We start from the raw sequence: 16,169 nt of genomic DNA on the forward strand, positions 1-16,169 counted from the left end.
ACAGACCTACATACTGGTCAGTGACCCCCCAGCAACCACTAGTCGCTATGGAAAATGTGTATTTCCAAACCAAATATTGTGATTGCTTTGGCCACTGCCATATTACTGCAGGCTTGAATGGAAGTAATGGTAAGAGCACCTTTTTTAAGTTTCTAGTGTTTTCAGTTTTTTTCACCAAACAACACCTTCCAGGAACTATTGCCAACCAGTCATTTCAGAGGTACAGTAAAAGTGACAATAAACTTATACAAATAATTAAATTAATTATTTGTATAATTAATTATATGTATTATATTTATTAATTATAATTAATCAATAAACGTATACTTTGAGTCAAGTATCCTTTATACATTTCTATATTTATAACCACCCAGACACGCATCCACATACAAACAAAGAAAAACCAAAGTGTACCGCAATAGAAAAAAAATCAGCTATTAATGGTCCTATAAGAAGAAAAATTCAAAACCATGTCACATGTATTTCATGGCAAAATTGATATTGATATGAACATAACATTCATCTTACAAAGTCCATTCAACAGCAGCAAGAAAAATACTCATTTTAAACGGTTACAGGGATGGAAGTAGGCCCATTTTTGCATGTTTAAAACAAATCAGGTTTCTGCTACAGATGGGCAATCAAGGAACCACATCAGAGAAAAAAGATGTTTACTGTTACCATGCAACTGTTGCCTAGCAACTGTGTCATTAAATGCCCTTAGAATGTTTTAAAAAGGAATGATGACACGAGCATGAGATTATGAGCTACGTATTACAATGAAATCAGATTTTGTTGACTGATAGAAGATGTCTGTGTGTGCTTTGAATGCCTAACAGTAGATTAGAACTGTCTAGTCTCTACGTAGGTGCTGGAAGCTTTCTGTAAATGGTTCACAGTAAATCACAATGTATGCAGTGAATAACTGATAGTAGATCTCAACGGGTGTATTTCTATGACTGTTTATGGACATTTTACTTTAATGACTCTTAGCAGATCACAACAGGTGATTATTCTTTATTTATACATTAGATATTTGCTGTGAAGTAGGTGTTTCTTCCTTGTTTATATTCTAGATCATTTCTGTGAAGGACTGACAGTAAATCGCAATCCATGGTAGGAATGCCAAATATAAGATCAAAACAAGTGTGTACTATGTTAATACATGGTAAATGGCAAATAGACTTGTTCTTATAAAGCACTTGGGAGACACATCCTGTGAATGACTGACAGTAGATGTTAGGTTTTGTATTGTTGATTGTCATTTATGCTTAGAAATATCTACTTATATATGCTTAGTGTTTTATAATTAGTTGCAAGGTACTCTTTGTTTGTATGTAGACGTCATATGTTAATGAACCTATGTATATTCATGTAACCTCAATAGAAGAGCAGTGTTATGGGGGAGCGGACGAGAGCAACTGGGGTCAAGCGAAGGAACGGCGTTTGTCCGGTTCTCTCCCGTGCACGAGAAACATGAGGAACTTTGCCTACTTCGTGTCTTGCTTGCTGTGTAATTATACTGTCTTCAACGTTCCAGCGAATAGGTTCAAGCTACAAACCTATCAGTAGATCACATGTGTTTTCAGTAGATTTTCAGTTTTATTTATGTCGCACCAAATTGCAACAGCAGTCACCTCAAGGCTCATTATATTTATTTATTTATTATTTATTTATTTATTTATTGTCATTGTCAAGAACAATGAAATTGCGTTTGGGGCTTCCATACAACCCAAAAAAAAGAAGAAAATAATAAATACCCCTTAAAACCCAAGTGTACATATTTAACCCAGTGTGACTCCAATGCAATAAGACAATCCTTAGCAATAATGTTCGTAGAAATTCAGACAAAGACCTGAGAAACATGACAAAATACAACAATGCAACCCATTCAATATTATTGTACTGTGAGATATGATATCAGATATATCAGATATATTATCACGTAGAAACCTTACAATAATACAGAGAAAACCCCAACAATCAAACAAGCCCCTTTGAGCACACACCTGGTGACAATAGAAGGGAAAAAATCCCTTTTAACAGGAAGAAACCTCCGGCAGAACCAGGCTCGGGAAGGGGTGGCCATCTGCTATGACCGATTGGGCATGATGCGAGAGACAAGGTATCCTGTGAATGACTGACAGGAGATTGCAATGCTTGCTGGAAATGAGTAATAGAAGATTATAATACTTATTTTGAATGACTTCACTTATGTGGAGTGGATCACAATGACTGATACACAATAGCTATATGGCAACATGTAACGAGACATAAGTTCTTGTTGCAAGACAAGAACTGTCACATTTCAGGGGCCCAGGAGAGATGTGGGGAAACTCATCAATTTGCAAAAGATGCATGTGTGCAAAAGTATATCGGATAGTAAGCCACAGTGCTTCCTGGGAATGACTGATGCAGGATTGCAAGGTGTTCTGTGAATGACTATAATCATCAATTATATCACAAACTTTAAAAGGCAATGAAAATGTAAATGATAATAATATCTGGTCTAATTAAGAAATGTTTAACAGAATGATGAAGACAGTTTCCAAGATGAACAGATTAAACTTGCACGTGTTTATGTAACTGAAAAGTATGCTACGTAAACAAATCGACTGACATCTGACAACTATTATAAAATATGTGACAACTGAAGAAACACACAAAAAGGACAAACAAAAGATGCAAAATGACTAAAGTGAAAGTGAAAATTACCACACTGAAAAGCAAGATGACTACAAAGGGCCCCAAAAGGCCCCCAAAGGCTGTGCTTAACGCACAAAACAAATACATATAAAATGGCTGCAAAGAGAATAAGAAAACCAGAAGAAATAACCATGAAAAACTGCAAATGACCAGGAAGAAATTCATATACATGAATAAATTACATGAATATAACATATTTATGAGGCCTTTGAATGTGTTCAAAAGCCTCATAAATAACTTTTTTGGTTCACCATAGTCAGATTTCTTTATTTGGACTTCTGACATCTTGATCAGACTTGCATAATTTTGTTTTATATTTCATGATTTTGTGTTCTTATTATTGCTAAGCATTTTCCCATGGTGAGTATTTTCACTATAAATGAACCAAGCAATATCTGCAATGCGTCATTTTTTAATATTTTCACAACTTCAATCAATCAATCAGCCACATAGTATAAATGATCATACTTTACTTTGTCTGCAAGTGGAAATGATCTTCTGTTAATTTCATTCCCTGTCATTTTAATTATCCATCCATATGCAGAAAATGAAAGGATAATTAATCGTGTTCCGGAGGCATTTTCATGATCACGTGTTTGCATGAACAGCTTCATTATTTTTCCCCCTAAAGGCATCAACAATAGCAAGTCCTGAAGTTTCACCAAACACAATTTGCAACCTTAACACAGGGGCATGCAAACACACACAGACACTCATCATTGTGAATATCAAGGTGACAGTGCCACCCCCTCTTCGATGCTAGCTGTTTCCCCTTTGAGTTTTATGTAAATACTGATGAGTGCCTATGCCTGCAGCTGAACTGCTGTGCAGGAGCCGTCAGCTTTCATGTTTCATTTCCTTTGACATATGTTGATGAACAACTGGGTAGACGTGGCACTGCAAAAAGTGACAATGCCTGCAATTTATTTGATCTAATCTTCAGTTATTGTTGATAACAGAAAGTGAAGTGCCTTTCATTATTTCTGTTCTTCATCTTGTTTCTCTTTTATAGAGCCTGCAAGTGTCCTCAACCTGATGTCACATGTCAATGTTAGAAGAGATCACAATCCCAATACTTCTAGCATGAAGGGAAGAAAGAACTGGTAGCCATGTTTGACCACAAACCACTATTAATATTTTTTGGTTTGGGACTATTAGAGAGAGAAAATAAAACATTAGAATTCTTCATTCTGTGGAAAATTGGGGGAAAACTGCAGGTCTTACAGCGATGTAGTTAAATAGACTTTAAGTAAATAAGGCCCAAAATTCATTCAAGTAACAGTTTTAAATTACGTTACATAAAATAATACAAAGTAACCAGAGTCAGAAGTTCATATGGCTAGCTCACATAGGCTAAGATAAGATTTATTAGATCATTATTAGTCCCAATAGAATAAAATAAGATAAAAGAAAAGAAAAGAATAACATACTATACAAAATAGAACAAAATGCTTGGCACAAGGTTATTATCGTTAACGAAAACTAACGAAATAACGAAAACTAGAAGTGAAAAAACATTTTCGTTAACGGAAATAAAAATTTATAAAAAAAAAAGGAAAACTAACTAAAACTGTAATGAGTGTTCACATAACTAACTAAAATTAACTGAATTTATAGCAAAAATGTGTTTAGTTTTCATTGATGTGTGCGTGTCATACAATAGTCAAGGGTGAAAATGAAGTTTAGTTTCCAGATTTTTTTCTTGCTGTGTCTCATTATGCCAGCAGGTGGCAGTACGTTAGTCGAGTCGTCTGTGTTGCTGCTCCGTCCACGCACAGAATCATGTCAGGAAAAGTCGGGAGAAAGCGCCAGAGTCCAATTTGGGATTACTTTGAATATGACTGTGTTTTGGCTAAAGCAAGTGTCTTGTAGTGGAAAGAGACAAATTATGAGGGACATTTCTAAAGGGAAAAAAATCCCACAAACCTTAAAGTGCACTTGAAAAGCTCACACAAGAAGGCTAACCTAGCTTATCTTGAGAAGGGAGCACACTCAACCCTCATCCCCAGAAACAGACGCTAACCCCAGGCAAGGCAGCATGATGCATCCCGAGACAACAGGACTGGGATATCTACATAACTGTGTGAGTCAATTGCCTTCAAAAAGTTTATCAATTCACTTGAAACAAAATTACGAACACCCGGTGCTGCAAGAGTTAATAGTCTCATTGGGGCCAAGATATAACTTTATAGTTGCCTGGTATCAATGGTTGTTCATCTGCCTATATTTATTTATTTATTTAAAGAACCCATAGGTGGGAATGTGAGTTGTCTGTCTCTGCGTGTTAGCCCTGCGACAGACAGGCGACCTGTCCAGGGTGCAGGGTATGGTAGCTGGAATAGCAACATACCCGGGTATGTTGCTATTCCAGCTACCATACCCTGCACCCTGCTTATGCAGAAGAGAATGACTGATATGATGAAACTGGGATTTTGTTACACTTAATTATTGCAAACACAACTAAAACTATAACTGAAACTAATCAAAACTAAACTGAAACTAAGGATTTTCAAAAAAAAAAATAAAAACTAAACTAAACTAGCAAACAATTGGTAAAAACTAATTAAAACTGATATAAAATTGAAAATCTGAAGTCAAAACTAAATAAAAATAAAAACTAATGAAAATTGCAAAACTATTAAAACCCTGGTTTGGCACACTTGGTACTATTACACATCAGGGAGACAGGACGAAAAGTTACCATTGGGTATGGGATGTGTGTGTGGTCATCTGCAGTGACCATGTTGTGGAGTCTGACAGCAGCTGGATGGAAAGACCTGCGAAATCTCTCCGTCCCACATCGTGGGTGCAGCAGCCTGCCACTGAAGGAGCTGCTCAGTGCTGTCAGTGTCATGGTCCTGGGTCGTTGACCCAGCGTTTTGTGTTTCCTTGAAGTTCATTTTTGTGCCTTGTGTTTATTCTGATTTTGTATTAGTTTAGGGTTGAACCTGAAGTTTGGTGTATATTCAGCTCTACCTGTGTCTGTCCTTGGTGCTCTGTTCATGTCCCCGTGTTGTGTTGTAAATCAGTCTGTGTGTTTCCTGCTTTACTTTGAAGGCTCGTGTCCTAGAGTTCCTGTTTTGTTCTGAAAGTCTGTGTCTGTTGTCATTGTGTTCAGCTTGTCTCCTCCGGTCCTCATGTGTATTGGGTTCAGCTGTTCTTCCCTCCTGTGTGTGATTACCTGGTTACCTTAGGGCGACCGTGGCTCAGGGGGTTGGGAATCGCATCTGTAACCGGAAGGTCGCCAGTTCTATCCCTGGGCTCTCTGTCCTGGTCGTTGTGTCCTTGGGCAAGACACTTTACCCTACTTGCCTACTGGTGTTGGCCAGAGGGGCCGATGGCGCGATATGGCAGCCTCGCTTCTGTCAGTCTGCCCCAGGGCAGCTGTGGCTACAACTGTAGTTTGCCTCCACCAGTGTGTGAATGTGAGAGTGAATGAATAGTGGAATTGTAAAGCGCTTTGGGTGCCTTGAAAAGCGCTATATAAATCCAATCCATTATTATTATTACCTTGTGTTTGTATATTTAGTGGGTGTCGGTCTGTGTTCGTTGTCGGCTCGTCTGCGTTCATCTGCGTTCATCTATTTATCTCTGCGTTCTATGGTGTTCCTGTCTCTGCGTCTCTCTGCCCCGCACCCCTTTTGTATGGTCTCAGGTTTGTCAGTTAGTTTCTCCCAGTTTAGGTTTCCGTTTGTAATTACTCACGCTTCGTTGCCTGTTTTTGCCACTACCACTTTGTAAATAAACATCACTCGTATCATCAGTCACTGCTGCATTTTGGGTCCTCCTTTTCCTCCACACCACACGGCTCACTCCGCCAGCCGTGACAGTCAGAGACCTATTTTTAGGTGTCTAACTACTTGGTTAGACTTAAACACCCCAAAATATCAAGGTTAAAATTTAGCATTTGCAACCTGTTTCAAGGTTTGTAATTTTAGGATTCCTGCCTGAAATATACATGTACAAGTAAATTATCCTTATAGGCACAAAAAAGTAAAAACTGATGTCCATTTTGTCATGCTCCATGCTAGTGTGTCAAGAACTGTAGTTCTAACACACAAGCTGGACCCAGAAGCAAACACAATACGCAGGAAATGCACGCAGAATAAACTTTATTTCTTAACTAGGTGACCTGGAATAACCAAAGGGAAATGTTAGAACAGAAGAGACCGGGAGATAAACGATTCAGGAACACCGTGATCAGGACCGTGGGAGGCTGCAACAGAAAAGGGAGAGGGTTACTGGGGAGCAGGGAAATGACAGCATACAAAGGGGTAGAGCTATTTATCTTACGTTCGGGACCGGACCGTGGGGACCGGAGGGAGGGGTGAGTGTCCACGGGAGAGGATTGCAGGGAGACGGAGAGGATGATGACAGGTGGTTTATCTGAACTCCAGGCGGGCAGGAGGACAGGCAGGTGAAGGGTCGAACACGCCGGACAATAACCTGAGCATGCGGTAACAGGATTAACACAGTTCATAGAAACCAGCAATTCCACATCAACCTTCGTGAGCGGCCAAGTTACCACTGAATGGTGACTGACGGACTGGCGTGGAGCAGCCGGCCGTGCGGGGTTAGTCCTCCTGATGATCACCTGGAATGGGATGCAGGTGTGAAGACGACAGCCACACCCGTAGGCGTGGGCATCCCCACCGCTCCTCAGACACCGAGCCGTGGACCATGACATAGTGTGTCTGGGGTTTATGCTGTTTGTGCGGGAGGACTTCCAGGGTTCATCCTCTGGGGAGGAGTTTCCTGCATCTCACCTGCTCCTGATTCCAGAGTGATCAGCAGGAGGGTTTTAAAACCAGTGCTGCATTCCACTCTCTGCCAGTTCGTCCTGCTATTTTTGGTGGTAACTAGGCCTCCATGTTGCCTTTCTGTGTCTCTACTCCAGTTTGCAGTTCCATCAGATTCTCTCCCTGCTGTGCTCTCCAGCGCTGGTCCTATTTGTTTCCGCTTCTACAGCCAGTCTACAATCCAAGGGTTCCACACTCACCTTGCTTACCTGCCTGCCCTCCTGCCCATTGTGACTCTCCTGTACCCCCTCTGGACTCTCTGGAACAGTACCTTTACCTCTCACTGTGCTCTCTCCCTACAGGACTCCCATGGACACCCTCCCCATGGAGGACTAATCAATACTGCTCTGCAAAGTTCCCGTTCCGTCCCTCTCCTTGTGTTCCCGGTGTTTAAGCATTGTCCAGCTACAACTGATTGTGAATTTGGCCAACTTTATTTTCAAAATTTTGAAATTGTTGAACTGCTCTTATGTTGCTGGAATGGTATGTGGGTTAAATTAGTTAGTTTAACACAGTGGACTAAACCCATGAGCTACATAGGTTGTGCATAGCAGTATAACTAAAGATTAGTTGTAAAAAAGCTTATGAAAGTGCTACTACTGAGAAAAAATACAAAATGAGATTTATCTATCTTCTGTTTACCTGCTTTAAGGAGTTTGTGAACTTCAGAGAAGCCAGAGGCTCTAGTGTCATATGCTCTGAGGTTCAAGCATCATTAACAAAATAGTCAACTTGCAGGTACCTGACACTGTAGGAAACAATAGGGAAAACAATTTCTCAAAGCACATTGATGGCCTGTTAGATCAATGATTTTATTTATATTGTTCATTTATAATGTACTGATACATGTTGGGGCAATCACACCATGTGTGTGTGTAAAACCGAACATTCCTAATGGCAATCACATTCTTTTGTATTTCTTTGATACATCAAAGATATTCCTCTAAGAATGGAGTTAGCTTTCTCCACAAACACGACTTGAGTTATGTTAAACAGTTATGTTAATTGTTGACATCTATCCACATCTTTCTTCCAGCATTGCAGATGTTCTACCAAGAAATTCAGAGCAACCTGCACACACTTTTGGAAAGCTGAAAGAGTCCAGAATACTTTGGAAAACTGTAATGAAAAGGTATTCTGTAGCAATTACACAAGAATATCCAGTAATGTCCCTGCCTACAATTAAACACATTCACTTACCGAAAATCGTGGGCATCTGCTGTGGCAAATGGGTGCAAGCATTTTACCACAAACTTAGTCACTGCTCGGTGACATTCGTCTATCCTGGCCTGAAAGGAGACACTACCGACAGACTGCAGCGAGAACTGCCAGCATCTGAGCCAGCCAGACTCTGTCTGTCTCTCTCATCATGGTCACCTAAATGCACAGTAATGGCAGGTTTTGTAATAAGGCAGATCGCGCTAACATAATATGCACTGTTAGTTGATTATTTACCTGCCGCATTAGGACGTGCAAACGTTACCGCTGCTGCTGGGTTGAGATTCACGAGTCCGGAGCGGAATTAAAAACATGACATTCATTTAAGGTCATCGTGTGTTTTGTGAGCAAATGCTTTTGCATATTCGTAGTGTTTCCTCCCTTAAATGAAATAGCTACTTTGCAAGTATTGCAAGTTGCCCTGTTGTCATCCGTTCTCGTAAAGTATAATCAAACTTTTGAGCGTTTGAGCCGCCATGTTTCCTGCCAGGTAAATGACGCTCCGCAACGTGGTGACGTCATTCGGGGCGACTGGAATCGATAAGGGAATCAGACCAGACTGACCAACCTGTGCACTGCCTGGATTGATTACAAGAAGGCCTATGATTCAATGCCCCACACCTGGATCCTGGAATGCCTTGAACTATATAAGATCAACAGGACCCTAAGAGCCTTCATCAGGAACTCAATGGGGATGTGGCGTACAACACTAGAGGCCAAGCCCATAGCACAAGTCACCATCAAGTGCGGGATCTACCAAGGAGATGCTCTGTCCCAAATGCTGTTCTGCATAGGCCTTAACCCGCTCAGTGAGATCATTAACAAGACTGGCTACGGATACCAACTACGGAACGGACCAGTTGTCTGCCACCTCCTGTACATGGATGACATCAAGCTGTATGCCAAGAGTGAACGATACATTGATTCACTGATCCACAATATCAGGATATACAGCAATGACATCGGGATGTCATTCGGGCTGGAGAAATGTAGTCGGATGATAACAAAGAGAGGGAAGGTAGTCAGAACTGAGGGGATCGAGCTACCAGAAGGCAACATTGGAGACATAGAGGACAGTTACAAGTACCTGGGGATCCCGCAGGCGAATGGGAACCACGAAGAGGCTGCTAGGAAAGCTGCAACCACCAAGTACCTGCAGAGGATCAGGCAAGTCCTGAGGAGTCAGCTGAACGGTAAGAACAAGATCCGGGCTATCAACACCTACACCCTGCCCGTGATCCGGTACCCAGCTGGTATAATAAGTTGGCGAAAGGAGGAGATAGAAGCCACTGACATAAAGACAAGAAAGCTCCTTACCATGCATGGAGGGTTTCACCCCAAGTCCAGCACAGCACCCTGAGGCTGTACGCTAAGCGGAAGGAAGGGGGCCGGGGACTGGTGAGTGTCAGCACCACAGTCCAGGATGAGACAACGAACATCCAAGAATACATTGGGAAGATGGCCCCAACTGACCGAGTGCTCAGTGAATACCTCAGGCAGCAGAAACCCAAGGAGGAGGGAGACGAGGAACCATCATGGGAGAACAAGCCCCTGCACGGTATGTACCACCGGCAAATAGAGGAGGTGGCTGGGATCCAGAAATCCTACCAGTGGCTGGACAAAGCGGGCCTGAAAAAAAGCACAGAGGCACTAATCATGTCAGCACAGAACAAGCTCTGAGTACAAGATCCATAGAGGCTGGGGTCTACCACACTAGACAAGACCCCAGGTGCAGGCTGTGTAAAGATGCCCCTGAGACAACCCAGCACATAACAGCAGGGTGTAAGATGCTAGCAGGTAGGGCACACCTGGAACGCCAGTGGTAATCGGAGCACTAGGTGCGGTGACTCTCAAGCTAGGTGAGTAGCTCCAGAAGATGCCTGGAACAACATTGGAGATCTCTGTCCAGAAGAGCACAGTCCTAGGAACAGCTAAAATACTGCAAAGGACCCTCAAGTGCCCAGGCCTCTGGTAGATGACAAAAGCTTTAAGGATAGACCTCCTGCAGGGGCGAGAGGGGAATTCTTGGTTATTTATATACCGGTCAAAAGTTTTAGAACACCCCAATTATTTATTTCAATTTAGGTTGGCTTCATCGGGTGAGGGCCTCCAGCTCGCACTGGAACGGTTCGCAGCCGAGTGTGAAGCAGCGGGAATGAGGATCAGCACCTCCAAATCTGAGGCCATGGTTCTCACCCGGAAAAGGGTGGAGTGCCCACTCCGGGTCGGGGATGAGTTCCTGCCCCAAGTGGAGGAGTTCAAGTATCTCGGGGTCTTGTTCGCGAGTGATGGGAGAAGGGAGCCGGAGATCGACAGACGGATTGGGGCTGCAGCTGCAGTAATGCGGACGCTGCACCGGTCCGTCGTGGTGAAGAGGGAGCTGAGTGTAAAAGCGAAGCTCTCAATTTACCGGTCGATCTACGTCCCTACCCTCACCTATGGCCACGAGCTGTGGGTAGTGACCGAAAGAACGAGATCGCGGATACAAGCGGCAGAAATGAGCTTCCTCCGAAGGGTGGCTGGCCTCTCCCTTAGAGATAGGGTGAGAAGTTCGGCCATCCGGGAGGGGCTCAGAGTAGAGCAGCTGCTGCTCCACATCGAAAGGAGCCAGCTGAGGTGGTTCGGGCATCTGACAAGGATGCCCCCTGGGCGCCTCCTGGGTGAGGTGTTCCAGGCATGTCCCACCGGGAGGAGGCCCCGGGGCAGACCCAGGACACGCTGGAGAGATTATATCTCTCGGCTGGCCTGGGAATGCCTTGGTATTCCCCCGGATAAGCTGGAGGAGGTGGCTGGGGAGAGGGAGGTCTGGGCCTCTTTGCTTAGGCTGCTGCCCCCGCGACCCGGCCCCGGACAAAGCGGATGAAGATGGATGGATGGATGGATGGATGGAGGTTGTTCAAATCCAAATACCTTGAAATGGCTACAAAGGTTAGTGGTGATCTGCCAGAGGTTAAAAAAAAGGGTAAGGTTACCCCCAAACTGAAAATAATGTACATTTCAGGATTATACAAAAAAGGCCTTTTTCAAGGAACACAAAATGGGTTAACAATTTAAAACTGTTCTGCCACAGTGGCGTTTGATCAAGCCTTGAAAATTAATGGTGAGAAAAAGGCAATTAACAATGGAAGAGACAGACCATCATAACACTTAAAAATGTAGGTCTTTGCTACAGAGAAGAGTCAAGGTGCACAGTACACAGTTTCCTTGCACAATCAAACAGCACTCAGAAATTGGGGAAAACACTGACAGGAAGAGGTCTGACAGACCTAAAGCCACAAGTGAATCAGAGGACAAGTTAAAAGCTTGCGTGATTGGCGGGACAAAGCTTCATAGTGGTCACAGTACGCAAGTCTCAGTTTATATAGAAATGAACTCAAGACTAACCAAATGAACTTAACCATAATACAAGATGATGTGAAAATACAAGAACACAAAACACTGGGTCAAATGACCCAGGACCATGACAAAAAGCAAAGCAACTAGCAAGTACCACACATTTATGGGAACTTCTGCAAAAGATATAGGAATAACTTCTATTGTAAAAACAATTCCATGGGTGTGTTCAGCTGTTATATCTGCCAAAGGTGACTACTTTAATGAGTCAAAGGTTTAGAATACATTTGATTCCATGATTTATTTAAAAAAAATGTTAACTCCATTTGCGTATATGTATTATGCTTTGATTTCAGAGTGCAATGAGACACTGCATATTTTTCCAATAAAAAAAAATCTAGAAACATTGGGGTGTCCTAAAACTTTTGACCAGTAGTATTTTTCATATGCTACTTCTGCATTGTGGCTCAATTTTGTTCACTTGTTCACAGGCGTTGTCATTTTGCCTTTATTCATTCATTTCTGTTGTCAAAATTACATCCTTGGTGTTTATAAGTAAGTATAACCCACTATATTGTGAATGAACCTATTCTAGTAAAACATGGCATGATGGCATTTGATTTCAGTACACTAGAACTGCCAAGGGGATTATTTTGATAGGTGAAAAACAGGTTCAGATGCTGGGTGTGCAGAGCAATGAGGAAACCATAGCTGAATTATGCAGAAGTGTGTAGAACTAAACTTAGGAAATAAAGAGTAAAATCTGGAGCACAGCAGCCAAATCGAATGGGTTTCAGTCCTAAACAAGATACATGAGGAGCTGAGGGCTGCAAACTGAGGCAGAGCAGTGTGAACAGTGGATGAAAGAGAGGGGGTGCAGGTCTGGTGCAAATTTGGATGCTGTTGTACTTTTATACTAATCAGTTTTTTAAAATATGTTTTCAATTTTGTTGTCGCCAACTGTGAGGTCAATTTTAAAATGTGTGTTTCACAATGAGCACTCTGTTTTTATTTTGGTTAAGTGTATAACTAATACTACACTTAACCAAAATACATTTTTAAATCCACAATCCATCCATAATATTTGATAATAATTACTAAATGTAATTCCATCCAAAAAACCTATAAAGGAACTCAAAATAACAAATCCAGCCTGCTCTCTTGACTTTGATGCAACTAAAATGTTATTCATTTTTATTTTATTTCATGTCATTACTCTTTTTCTCATTTACTCTGAAAATAGTAAAGTACGTAAGGAGAAGGCCAGGTGTCAATTCATAAATTTTCACTTGTACAATGTAAACATGTCAATATTATCACAACAGCGCTGCAGCTTGTTGTGAAAGTGCTGACATATGAACCGCAAGGCTTCTGTGAAAGGTCTGCAGATGCTCTTTGCTTCTTATGCATTTCACTTGACGACCACAAGTCTGTGGAAAATCCTGCTGTGGCTGCTTCTGACTGTGACCCATCCTGCTGTGAATCAATTATCAATTTGCAAATGACAACACACATTTTATGTCACAGATATACACAAACCAAAGGGCACAAACATCCAACAAAAAGAAGCATTTACTCAGAGTAAAATTAAATAATGCACTGGAAAAAAGAATCTGACATATGGTGAGATGAATGTATGCTTCCTGCTGTGATTAGAGCGAAGTTGAATTAAGCTTTTTGTCTATATAATGAATATTTAACATTTAAATGCTACATCAATAAAGAAGAAAAGGCAGGCAGAGTGGAGGTGAGGCTTTAATCAGCCTGTTAGTGATTGTGTTGTGTTTAAGAAACAGACCTCCCACTGGAAACACACACGCCGTTGTGTTTCCCTCACTCCAGAGGACATTACTTAGGCTTACATTCATTTCCTGAAGACTTGACCTAAGCCTAACCTTAAATCCCCTTTGCTTTACCTTAAACAATGCCTTAACCCTGAGGATGCGACCTCACAAGCTAATTCAAACTTGACGGTTTAACTACGTAAACAGATCTGTGTCCTCACAAGATGAACAATACCACTATGCACACACACTTTGCTTGTTTACAGACAAACATTCGAGGAAAACATGATGTGAAATAATCATCTGGAGAAAAACAACAGTTGATATTCATCAAAACAATTCATCAACGCAAGATTTATGAATTTATTTGAATGTTACTGTTACTCTTACTGTGGATTGATTCTTCACTTTATTTTGTTGGTAATTATACAAAAAAAACATGTTCTTTTATTTATATTCAAAACGCTTCTCAGAAATTTCTTCTTTGGCAGTGGTTAAAAGTGCTATTTTTTTGAGTTTACTCACCAAGTTTGAACAGTTTATCTCACTCACCTGACTAATCAGCCAAATCATCTCTAGGCCCATTCACGGACGCTCTTTGGCGTTTATGTCTGAGCTTTGGCTAGACCAGTCTAGAGCTCTCTCTGGCGGTACGTGGGAAATCTCCATTGTTTTTAAGATTAAATAATATACTATTGTGGAGGTATGCAAAGATGACACGAGAGTTCCTGAGGCTCTTCTGGGAGCCGGAGTCAACCAGAAAACGTGTCCCCGAGCGTGAGTCCCCTATAAAGAGTAGTAGTAGGGCGGCGGAGGGAGCTACTTAATTAAACTCCCGGAGAGCAGCCATTTGGCTTTTCTACTTTTAAAACCCGGAGAGCAGCCAAATGGCTGGTAGGCTTTTAGCTAAGCTTTAGCTTCAGCCAAGTGGAAGCTAAATTGGCTAGTCATTCATATGTATATTAGGTTGTTACCTGGGAATTCTGGAGGGAGGGGAGTGGGGGTGTGTGATTGAGGGGGTGGGGGAGCTGCTAAAAGCTGTGAACTTCCTTTTGTGTTTCATCTTGATGCATTCTCAATCATCCAGGGAAATAAATCTCCAAAAGTCACCAACTTGGAGTGTTTCAGTTTGCCATCTTAGGGAGAAATAAACACACATGGGTGTATGTCCTTGCTGAGATTTATTGTCATGAACCGAAGTTCCACGCACAAGCTGGACGGAGGAGCAGAACACACACACAGCGGTACGAGAGAACAAAAAATAAACTTTATTATAACTGAGGGTGTCCCGGGAGGGTAGAAGGGAAAAAAACGCACGGAACCAGAAAAACCGAGGGACCGGGAGGTGAATCGCGCAGGAACGCCGAGAGCGGGACTGTGGGAGGCTGAAACAGAAAAAGGAAAAAAGGATTATTGGGGTGCGGGGAAAACGGCAGCATACGAGGGGAAGTAGAGTACGCGTCTTACGATGATAGCGGGGCCGAGGGAACCAGAGGGAGGGGTGAGGGTCCGTGGGGAGAAGCTTCAGAAAGGTCGAGGCGGCTGGGGCTGATCGTGATCCAAATTCCGGACAGGCAGGTGGACAGGCTGGTGGCTCAAACACGCCGAGCTCTGATCTGAGTATACAAGGCAGAGTTAGTGTTAGTTCACACGGATAGGTTTGCATAAGGGCTTTCCCGCAGGTGTACGTTACCGCTGAAGGACGACTACGGACTGGCGTGGAGCAGCAGGCTGGGCAGGATTAAATAGTCCACCTGGTGATCGCCTGGGATGGGATGCAGGTGTGGAGTTAGCAGCCACGCCCACGGGAGTGGGCATCCCATCAGCACCTCGGACGCCGGGCCGCGGACCATGACAGTACCCCCCCCTCAAGAATCGCCCCCAGGCGACTGGCCGGGACCCCGCCTGCGGAGAGAAGCATGGAAAGCAGAGATGAGACGAGGGTCCAGAACGAAGGCGCGTGGGACCCAGAGGCGGTCCTCGGGGCCGTACCCCTCCCGATCCACGAGATACCGCCAGCCGCGCCCGCGCCGGCGTGCATCCAGGATCCGCCGGACTGCATAGGCCGGATGGCCGCCGATGAGCCGGGCGGGAGGAGGGGGCTCGGAAGGAGGGCACAGGGGGCTGAGGCGGACTGGTTTAAGCTGAGACACATGGAACGTGGGGTGCACTCGCCGGGAGGCTGGAAGCCGGAGCCTGACCGCCACCGGGTTGATGACCCGGTCCACCTCGTACGGCCCGATGAAACGGGGAGCCAGTTTGCAGGACGTGCCTCGGAGCGGGATATTCCCAGCAGCCAACCAAACCTTCTGTCCCGGCTGGTAGTCAG

The 16,169-nt window shown here is 43.1% G+C and overlaps 1 long non-coding RNA gene across 1 annotated transcript; it reads right to left on the reverse strand.

Moving 5' to 3' along the window:
* Window positions 1-15,168: 15,168 nt before the first annotated feature.
* On the reverse strand, window positions 15,169-15,615 carry LOC308389488. The gene is made up of 3 exons (XR_013970276.1): window positions 15,534-15,615; window positions 15,308-15,456; window positions 15,169-15,225 (listed from the first exon to the last, which is right to left on the reverse strand). It is a non-coding gene; the product is annotated as an uncharacterized lncRNA (long non-coding RNA).
* Window positions 15,616-16,169: the final 554 nt, after the last annotated feature.

Source organism: Rhamphochromis sp. 'chilingali', assembly GCF_963969265.1.
Source record: "Rhamphochromis sp. 'chilingali' genome assembly, chromosome: 21".
Classification (NCBI taxonomy): Eukaryota; Metazoa; Chordata; class Actinopteri; order Cichliformes; family Cichlidae; genus Rhamphochromis; species Rhamphochromis sp. 'chilingali'.